The sequence below is a fragment of the Arachis hypogaea genome, chromosome 1 (assembly GCF_003086295.3).
Source record: "Arachis hypogaea cultivar Tifrunner chromosome 1, arahy.Tifrunner.gnm2.J5K5, whole genome shotgun sequence".
Taxonomy (NCBI): Eukaryota; Viridiplantae; Streptophyta; class Magnoliopsida; order Fabales; family Fabaceae; genus Arachis; species Arachis hypogaea.
This window is the reverse complement of record NC_092036.1, coordinates 82,485,378-82,495,064: the sequence shown is the minus strand read 5'-3', so window position 1 is coordinate 82,495,064 and position 9,687 is coordinate 82,485,378. Positions and strand designations below refer to the sequence as shown.

The window sequence follows — 9,687 nt, the reverse complement described above, 5'->3', positions numbered from 1 at the left end:
CTCCTTTCCATGGCAAGCTTAAGCAAGGGTTTCACCGTTGTCAGTGGCTACCTCCCATCCTCTCAGTGGAAATGTTCAACGCACCCTGTCACGGCACGGCTATCCATCTGTCGGTTCTCAATCAGGCCGGAATAGAATCCAGTGATTCTTTTGCGTCTGTCACTAACGCCCCGCCCTCAGGAGTTTGAAGCACGTCACAATCATTCAATCATTGAATCCTACTCAGAATACCACAGACAAGGTTAGACCTTCTGGATTCTCTTGAATGCCGCCATCAGTTCTAGCCTATACCACGAAGACTCTGATCTCACGGAATGGCTGGCTCGTTTGTCAGGCTAGCACTCGGTTGTCAGGCGATCAACCATGCATCGTGTATCAGGAATCCAAGAGATATTCACCCAATCGAAGGTAGAACGGAGGTGGTTGTCAGTCACACGTTCATAGGTGAGAATGATGATGAGTGTCACGAATCATCACATTCATCAAGTTGAAGAACAAGTGATATCTTAGAACAAGAACAAGCGGAATTGAATAGAAGAACAATAGTAATTGCATTAATACTCGAGGTACAGCAGAGCTCCACACCTTAATCTATGGTGTGTAGAAACTCCACTGTTGAAAATACATAAGAACAAGAGTGATCATTGGCTTCGGTCCCAGAGAGGGAACCAGAAGAACCAAGATGAAAATACAATGGTATAATGTCTTACTTATAGAAAACTAGTAGCCTAGGGTGTACAGAGATGAGTAAATGACATAAAAATCCACTTCCGTGCCCACTTGGTGTGTGCTTGGGCTGAGCATTGAAGCATTTTCGTGTAGAGACTCTTCTTGGAGTTAAACGCCAGCTTTTATGCCAGTTTGGGCGTTTAACTCCCATTTTGGTGCCAGTTCCGGCGTTTAACGCTGGAATTTCTGAGGGTGACTTTGTACGCCGGTTTGGGCCATCAAATCTTGGGAAAAGTATGGACTATCATATATTGCTGGAAAGCCCAGGATGTCTACTTTCCAACGCCATTGAGAGCGCGCCAATCGGGCTTCTGTAGCTCCAGAAAATCCACTTTGAGTGCAGGGAGGTCAAAATCCAACAGCATCTGCAGTCCTTTTCAGTCTCTGAATCAGATTTTTGCTCAGGTCCCTCAATTTCAGCCAGAAAATACCTGAAATCACAGAAAAACACACAAACTCATAGTAAAGTCCAGAAAAGTGAATTTTAACTAAAAACTAATAAAAATATACTAAAAACTAACTAGATCATACCAAAAACATACTAAAATCAATGCCAAAAAGCGTACAAATTATCCGCTCATCACAACACCAAACTTAAATTGTTGCTTGTCCTCAAGCAACTGAAAATCACTTAAGATAAAAAGAATAGAATATGCAATGAATTCCAAAAACATCTATGAAGATCAGTATTAATTAGATGAGCGGGGCTTTTAGCTTTTTGCCTCTGAATAGTTTTGGCATCTCACTCTATCCTTTGAAATTCAGAATGATTGGCTTCTTTAGGAACTCAGAATCCAGATAGTGTTATTGATTCTCCTAGTTAAGTATGATGATTCTTGAACATAGCTACTTATTGAGTCTTGGCCGTGGCCCAAAGCACTCTGTCTTCCAGTATTACCACCGGATACATACATGCCACAGACACATAATTGGGTGAACCTTTTCGGATTGTGACTCAGCTTTGCTAGAGTCCCCAACTAGAGGTGTCCAGGGTTCTTAAGCACACTCTTTTTGCCTTGGATCACAACTTTATTTCTCTTTTTCTCTTTTTTTCGTTTTCTTTTCTTCCCTCTTTTTTTTCGTTTTTTTTTCTTCTCTTTTTTTTTGTATTCACTGCTTTTTCTTGCTTCAAGAATCATTTTTATGATTTTTCAGATCCTCAGTAACATGTCTCCTTTTTCATCATTCTTTCAAGAGCCAACATTCATGAACCACAAATTCAAAAGACATATGCACTGTTTAAGCATACATTCAGAAAACAAAAATATTGCCACCACATCAAAATAATTAAACTGTTATAAAATTCAAAATTCATGCAATTCTTCTCTTTTTCAATTAAGAACATTTTTTCATTTAAGAGAGGTGATGGATTCATAGGACATTCATAACTTTAAGGCATAGACACTAAGACACTAATGATCACAAGACACAAACATAGATAAACATAAGCACTGAAATTCAAAAAACAGAAAATAAAGAACAAGGAGATTAAAGAACGGGTCCACCTTAGTGATGGCGGCTTGTTCTTCTTCTTGAAGATCCTATGGAGTGTTTGAGCTCCTCAATGTCTCTTCCTTGTCTTTGTTGTTCCTCTCTCATGATTCTTTGATCTTCTCTAATTTCATGGAGGATGATGGAGTGTTCTTGATGCTCCACCCTTAGTTGTCCCATGTTGGAACTCAATTCTCCTAGGGAGGTGTTTAGTTGCTCCCAATAGTTTTGTGGAGGAAAGTGCATCCCTTGAGGAATCTCAGGGATCTCATGATGAGTGGGGTCTCTTGTGTGCTCCATCCTCTTCTTAGTGATGGGCTTGTCCTCATCAATGGGGATGTCTCCCTCTATGTCAACTCCAACTGAATAACAGAGGTGACAAATGAGATGAGGAAAGGCGAACCTTGCCAAGGTAGAGGACTTGTCCGCCACCTTATAGAGTTCTTGAGCTATAACCTCATGAACTTCTATTTCTTCTTCAATCATGATGCTATGAATCATGATAGCCCGGTCTATGGTAACTTCGGACCGGTTGCTAGTGAGAATGATTGAGCGTTGGATAAACTCCAACCATCCTCTAGCTACAGGCTTGAGGTCATGCCTTCTCAATTGAACCGGCTTCCCTCTTGAATTTCTCTTCCATTGGGCGCCCTCTTCACATATGACTGTGAGGACTTGGTCCAACCTTTGATCAAAGTTGACCCTTCTAGTGTAAGGATGTTCATCTCCTTGCATCATGGGCAAATTGAATGCCAACCTTACACTTTCCGGACTAAAATCCAAGTATTTCCCCCGAACCATAGTAAGCCAATTCTTTGGATCCGGGTTCATACTTTGGTCATGGTTCTTGGTGATCCATGCATTGGCATAGAACTCTTGAACCATCAAGATTCCGACTTGTTGAATGGGGTTGGTAAGAACTTCCCAACCTCTTCTTCGGATCTCATGTCGGATCTCCGGATATTCACTCTTTTTGAGTGAAAAAGGGACCTCGGGGATCACCTTCTTCAAGGACACAACTTCATAGAAGTGGTCTTGATGCACCCTTGAGATGAATCTCTCCATCTCCCATGACTCGGAGGTGGAAGCTTTTGCCTTCCCTTTCCTCTTTCTAGAGGTTTCTCCGGCCTTGGATGCCATAAATTGTTATGGAAAAACAAAAAGCAATGCTTTTACCACACCAAACTTAAAAGGTTTGCTCGTCCTCGAGCAAAAGAAGAAAGAAGAGAGTAGAAGAAGAAGAAATGAGGAAGAAGGGAGTGGCTTTGTGTTCGGCCAAAAAGGGGGAGAAGTGGTGTTTAGGTTTTGTGAAAATGAAGGAGTGAAGATGGGTTTATATAGGAGAGGGGAAGGGTGATTTTCGGCCAAGTGAGGGTGGGTTTGGGTGGGGAAGTGGTTTGAATTTGAATGGTGAGGTAGGTGGGGTTTTATGAAGGATGGATGTGAGTGGTGAAGAGAAAGATGGGATTTGATAGGTGAAGGGTTTTTGGGGAAGAGGTGTTGAGGTGATTGGTGAATGGGTGAAGAAGAAGGGAGAGAGTGGTGGGGTAGGTGGGGATCCTGTGGGGTCCACAGATCCTGAGGTGTCAAGGAAAAGTCATCCCTGCACCAAATGGCAAGCAAAATTGCGTTTTTAGCCATTTCTGGCGTTAAACGCCGGGCTGGTGCCCATTTCTGGCGTTTAACGCCAGCTTCTTGCCTTTTTCTGGCGTTTAACGCCAGTCTGGTGCCCCTTTCTGGCGTTAAACGCCCAGAATGGTGCCAGACTGGGCGTTAAACGCCCATCTGCTAACCTTACTGGCCTTTAAACGCCAGTAGGTGCGTCCTCCAGGGTGTGCTGTTTTTCTTCCTGTTTTTCATTCTGTTTTTGCTTTTTTCATTGATTTTGTGACTTCTCATAATCATCAACCTACAAAAAAACATAAAATAAGAAAATAGTTGATTATAAAACATTGGGTTGCCTCCCAACAAGCGCTTCTTTAATGTCATTAGCTTGACAGAGGACTCTCATGGAGCCTCAGAAATGCTCAGAGCTATGTTGGAACCTCCCAACACCAAACTTAGAGTTTAAATGTGGGGGTTCAACACCAAACTTAGAAGTTGGTTGTGGCCTCCCAACACCAAACTTAGAGTTTGACTGTGGGGGCTCTGTTTGGCTCTGTTTTGAGAGAAGCTCTTCATGCTTCCTCTCCATGGTGACAGAGGGATATCCTTGAGCCTTAAACACAAGGGGTTCTTCATTCACTTGAATGATCAATTCTCCTCTATCAACATCAATCACAGCCTTTGCTGTGGCTAGGAAGGGTCTGCCAAGGATGATGGACTCATCCATGCACTTCCCAGTCTCTAGGACTATGAAATCAGTAGGGATGTAATGGTCTTCAACTTTTACCAGAACATCCTCTACAAGTCCATAGGCTTGTTTTCTTGAATTGTCTGCCATCTCTAGTGAGATTTTTGCAGCTTGCACCTCAAAGATCCCTAGTTTCTCCATTACAGAGAGAGGCATGAGGTTTACACTTGACCCTAAGTCACACAAGGCCTTCTTGAAGGTCATGGTGCCTATGGTACAAGGTATTGAAAACTTCCCAGGATCCTGCCTCTTTTGAGGCAGTTTCTGCCTAGACAAGTCATCCAGTTCTTTGGTGAGCAAAGGGGGTTCATCATCCCAAGTCTCATTTCCAAATAACTTGTCATTCAGCTTCATGATTGCTCCAAGGTATTTAGCAACTTGCTCTTCAGTGACATACTCATCCTCTTCAGAGGAAGAATACTCATCAGAGCTCATGAATGGCAGAAATAAGTCCAATGGAATCTCTATGGTCTCATTTTGAGCCTCAGATTCCCATGGTTCCTCATTGGGGAACTCATTGGAGGCCAGTGGACGTCCATTGAGGCCTTCCTCAGTGGCGTTCACTGCCTCTCCTTCCTCCCAAAATTCGGCCATGTTGATGGCTTTGCACTCTCCTTTTGGATTTTCTTCTGTATTGCTTGGGAGAGTACTAGGAGGGAGTTCAGTAATTTTCTTGCTCAGCTGACCCACTTGTGCCTCCAAATTTCTAATGGAGGATCTTGTTTCAGTCATGAAACCTTGAGTGGTTTTGATCAGATCAGAGACCATGGTTGCTAAGTCAGAGTTATTCTGCTTAGAACTCTCTGTCTGTTGCTGAGAAGATGATGGAAAAGGTTTGCTATTGCTAAACCTGTTTCTTCCACCATTATTATTGTTGAAACCTTGTTGAGGTCTCTGTTGATCCTTCCATGAAAAATTTGGATGATTTCTCCATGAAGGATTATAGGTGTTTCCATAGGGTTTTTCCATGTAATTCACCTCTTCCATTGAAGGGTTCTCAGGATCATAAGCTTCTTCCTCAGATGAAGCTTCCTTAGTACTGCTTGGTGCATTTTGCATTCCAGACAGACTTTGAGAAATCATATTGACTTGTTGAGTCAATATTTTGTTCTGAGCCAATATGGCATTCAGAGTGTCAATCTCAAGAACTCCTTTCTTCTGACTAGTCCCATTGTTCACAGGATTCCTTTCAGAAGTGTACATGAATTGGTTATTTGCAACCATTTCAATCAGCTCTTGAGCCTCTGTAGGCGTCTTCTTCAGATGAAGAGAGCCTCCAGCAGAGCTATCCAAAGACATTTTGGATAGTTCAGAGAGACCATCATAGAAAACACCTATGATGCTCCATTCAGAAAGCATATCAGATGGACACTTTCTGATTAATTGTTTGTATCTTTCCCAAGCTTCATAGAGGGATTCTCCTTCCTTCTGTCTGAAGGTTTGGACTTCCACTCTAAGCTTACTCAATTTTTGAGGTGGAAAGAACGTTGCCAAGAAGGCATTGACTAGCTTTTCCCAAGAGTCCAGGCTTTCTTTAGGTTGTGAGTCCAACCATGTCCTAGCTCTGTCTCTTACAGCAAAAGGGAATAGCATAAGTCTGTAGACCTCAGGGTCAACCCCATTAGTCTTGACAGTGTCACAGATTTGCAAGAATTCAGCTAAGAACTGATGAGGATCTTCCAATGGAAGTCCATGGAACTTGCAATTCTGTTGCATTAGAGAAACTAATTGAGGCTTAAGCTCAAAGTTGTTTGCTCCAATGGCAGGGATAGAGATGCTTCTCCCATAGAAGTTGGGAGTAGGTGCAGTAAAGTCACCCAGCACCTTCCTTGCATTGTTGGCATTGTTGTTGTTTTCGGCTGCCATGAGTTCTTCTTCTTTGAAGAATTCGGTTAGGTCCTCTACAGAGAATTGTGCCTTAGCTTCTCTTAGCTTTCTCTTCAAGGTCTTTTCAGGTTCAGGATCAGCCTCAACAAGAATGCCTTTGTCTCTGCTCCTGCTCATATGAAAGATAAGAGAACAAGAAAATATGGAATCCTCTATGTCACAGTATAGAGATTCCTTGAGGTGTCAGAGGAAAAGAAAATGGAAGGCAGAAGTAGAAAATTTGAACTTATCAAGAAAGATGGAGTTCAAATTTTGCATTAAGGAATAGTGTTAGTCCATAAATAGAAGGATGTGAGAAGAAGGGAAGTGGTTTTCGAAAATTAAGTAAGAAATTTTGAAAACATTTTGAAAAACACTAATTAATTTTCGAAAACCAAGAGTGGGAAAGAGATCAAGTGATTTTTGAAAAAGATTTTGAAATTAGAAATTAAAAAGATTTGATTGAAAACTATTTTGAAAAAGATGTGGTTAAGAAGATATGATTGGTTTTTTTTTAAAAAAGATGTGATTGAGAAGATATGATTTGAAAAACATTTTAAAAAAGATTTGATTTTAAAAATTAATGACTTGGCTATCAAGAAAAGATATGATTCAAACATTAAACCTTCCTCAACAGAAAAGGTAACATGCTTGAAATGTTGAATCAAATCATTAATTGATAGCAAGTATCTTTGAAAAAGGAAAGAAATTGATTTTGAAAAAGATTTGATTGAAAAGATATGATTTGAAAAAGATTTGATTTTGAAAAACTTTGAAAACTTAGAAAAAAAATTGATTTGAAAACAAAATCTTCCCTCTTGTGCCATCCTGGCGTTAAACGCCCAGAATGGTGCACATTCTGGCGTTTAACGCCCAAAATGCTACCCTTTTGGGCGTTAAACGCCCAACCAGGTACCCTGGCTGGCGTTTAAACGCCAGTCTGTCCTTCTTCACTGGGCGTTTTGAACGCCCAGTTTTTTCTGTGCAATCCCTCTGCAGTATGTTCTGAATCTTCAATTCTCTGTATTATTGACTTGAAAAGACACAAATTAAAAATATTTTTGGATTTTTAATAACGAAGAATAATCAAAATGCAACTAAAATCAAATAACAATGCATGCAAGACACCAAACTTAGCAGTTTGTATACTACTGACACTAATGAGAATGCATATGAGACACATAAACACTCAAGTCAAAAGAATTCAAAGATCAGAGTAAGAAATCATCAAGAATTACTTGAAGATCCTTAAGACACATGAATGAATGTATGCAATTGACACCAAACTTAAAATGAAACACTAGACTCAAAAATATTTTTGGATTTTATGATTTTGTAAATTTTTTTTTGTGTTTTTCGAAAATTAAGTGGAAAAAGGTATCAAAATTCTTAATGAGAATTCCAGGAATCATGCAATGTTTAGTCTAAGACTCCGGTACAGGAATTAGACATGGCTTCACAGCCAGCCAAGCTTTCAAAGAAAGCTTCGGTCCAAAACACTAGACATGGCCAATGGCCAGCCAAGCCTTAGCAGATCACTGCTCCAACAGCAAGATTGATAGAAATCAACAAGCTCTTGTGATGATAAGCTGAAACCTCGGTCCAATGAAATTAGACATGGCTTCACAGCCAGCCAGACTTCAATAAATCATCATAAAACTCTAGAATTCATCTTCAAGAATTCCGAAAAAAATACCTAATCTAAGCAACAAGATGAACCTTCAGTTGTCCAAACTCAACAATCCCCGGCAACGGCGCCAAAAACTTGGTGCACGAAGTTGTGATCAATACTTTTTCACAACACAAATAATCCCCAGTAATGAATCCAAAAACTTGGTGTTCAATACCATGACATAAACACAACTTCGCACAACTAACCAGCAAGTGTACTGGGTCGTCCAAGTAATAAACCTTACGCGAGTAAGGGTCGATCCCACAGAGATTGTTGGTATGAAGCAAGCTATGGTCACCTTGTAAATCTCAGTCAGGCAGACTCAAATGGGTATGGTGATAAACGCATAAAACATAAAGATAAAGATAGAGATACTTATGTAATTCATTGGTAGGAACTTCAGATAAGCGTATGAAGATGCCTTCCCTTCCGTCTCTCTGCTTTCCTACTGTCTTCATCCAATCCTTCTTACTCCTTTCCATGGCAAGCTTAAGCAAGGGTTTCACCGTTGTTAGTGGCTACCTCCCATCCTCTCAGTGGAAATGTTCAACGCACCCTGTCACGGCACGGCTATCCATCTGTCGGTTCTCAATCAGGCCGGAATAGAATCCAGTGATTCTTTTGCGTCTGTCACTAACGCCCCGCCCTCAGGAGTTTGAAGCACGTCACAGTCATTCAATCATTGAATCCTACTCAGAATACCACAGACAAGGTTAGACCTTCCGGATTCTCTTGAATGCTGCCATCAATTCTAGCCTATACCACGAAGACTCTGATCTCACGGAATGGCTGGCGCGTTTGTCAGGCGAGCACTCGGTTGTCAGGCGATCAACCATGCATCGTGTATCAGGAATCCAAGAGATATTCACCCAATCGAAGGTAGAACGGAGGTGGTTGTCAGTCACACGTTCATAGGTGAGAATGATGATGAGTGTCACGAATCATCACATTCATCAAGTTGAAGAACAAGTGATATCTTAGAACAAGAACAAGCGGAATTGAATAGAAGAACAATAGTAATTGCATTAATACTCGAGGTACAGCAGAGCTCCACACCTTAATCTATGGTGTGTAGAAACTCCACTGTTGAAAATACATAAGAACAAGAGTGATCATTGGCTTCGGTCCCAGAGAGGGAACCAAAAGAACCAAGATGAAAATACAATGGTATAATGTCTTACTTATAGAAAACTAGTAGCCTAGGGTGTACAGAGATGAGTAAATGACATAAAAATCCACTTCCGGGCCCACTTGGTGTGTTCTTGGGCTGAGCATTGAAGCATTTTCGTGTAGAGACTCTTCTTGGAGTTAAACGCCAGCTTTTATGCCAGTTTGGGCGTTTAACTCCCATTTTGGTGCCAGTTCCGTCGTTTAACGCTGGAATTTCTGAGGGTGACTTTGTACGCCGGTTTGGGCCATCAAATCGTGGGCAAAGTATGGACTATCATATATTGCTGGAAAGCCCAGGATGTCTACTTTCCAACGCCGTTGAGAGCGCGCCAATTGGGCTTCTGTAGCTCCAGAAAATCCACTTCGAGTGCAGGGAGGTCAAAATCCAACAGCATCTGCAGTCCTT

The 9,687-nt window shown here is 41.3% G+C and overlaps 1 non-coding gene across 1 annotated transcript; it reads left to right on the top strand.

Moving 5' to 3' along the window:
* The first annotated feature begins 5,926 nt into the window (after positions 1 to 5,926).
* Positions 5,927 to 6,034, top strand: LOC112712092 (small nucleolar RNA R71). The gene has a single exon (XR_003157676.1). It is a non-coding gene; the product is annotated as a small nucleolar RNA R71 (small nucleolar RNA).
* The last annotated feature ends 3,653 nt before the right edge of the window (positions 6,035 to 9,687 follow it).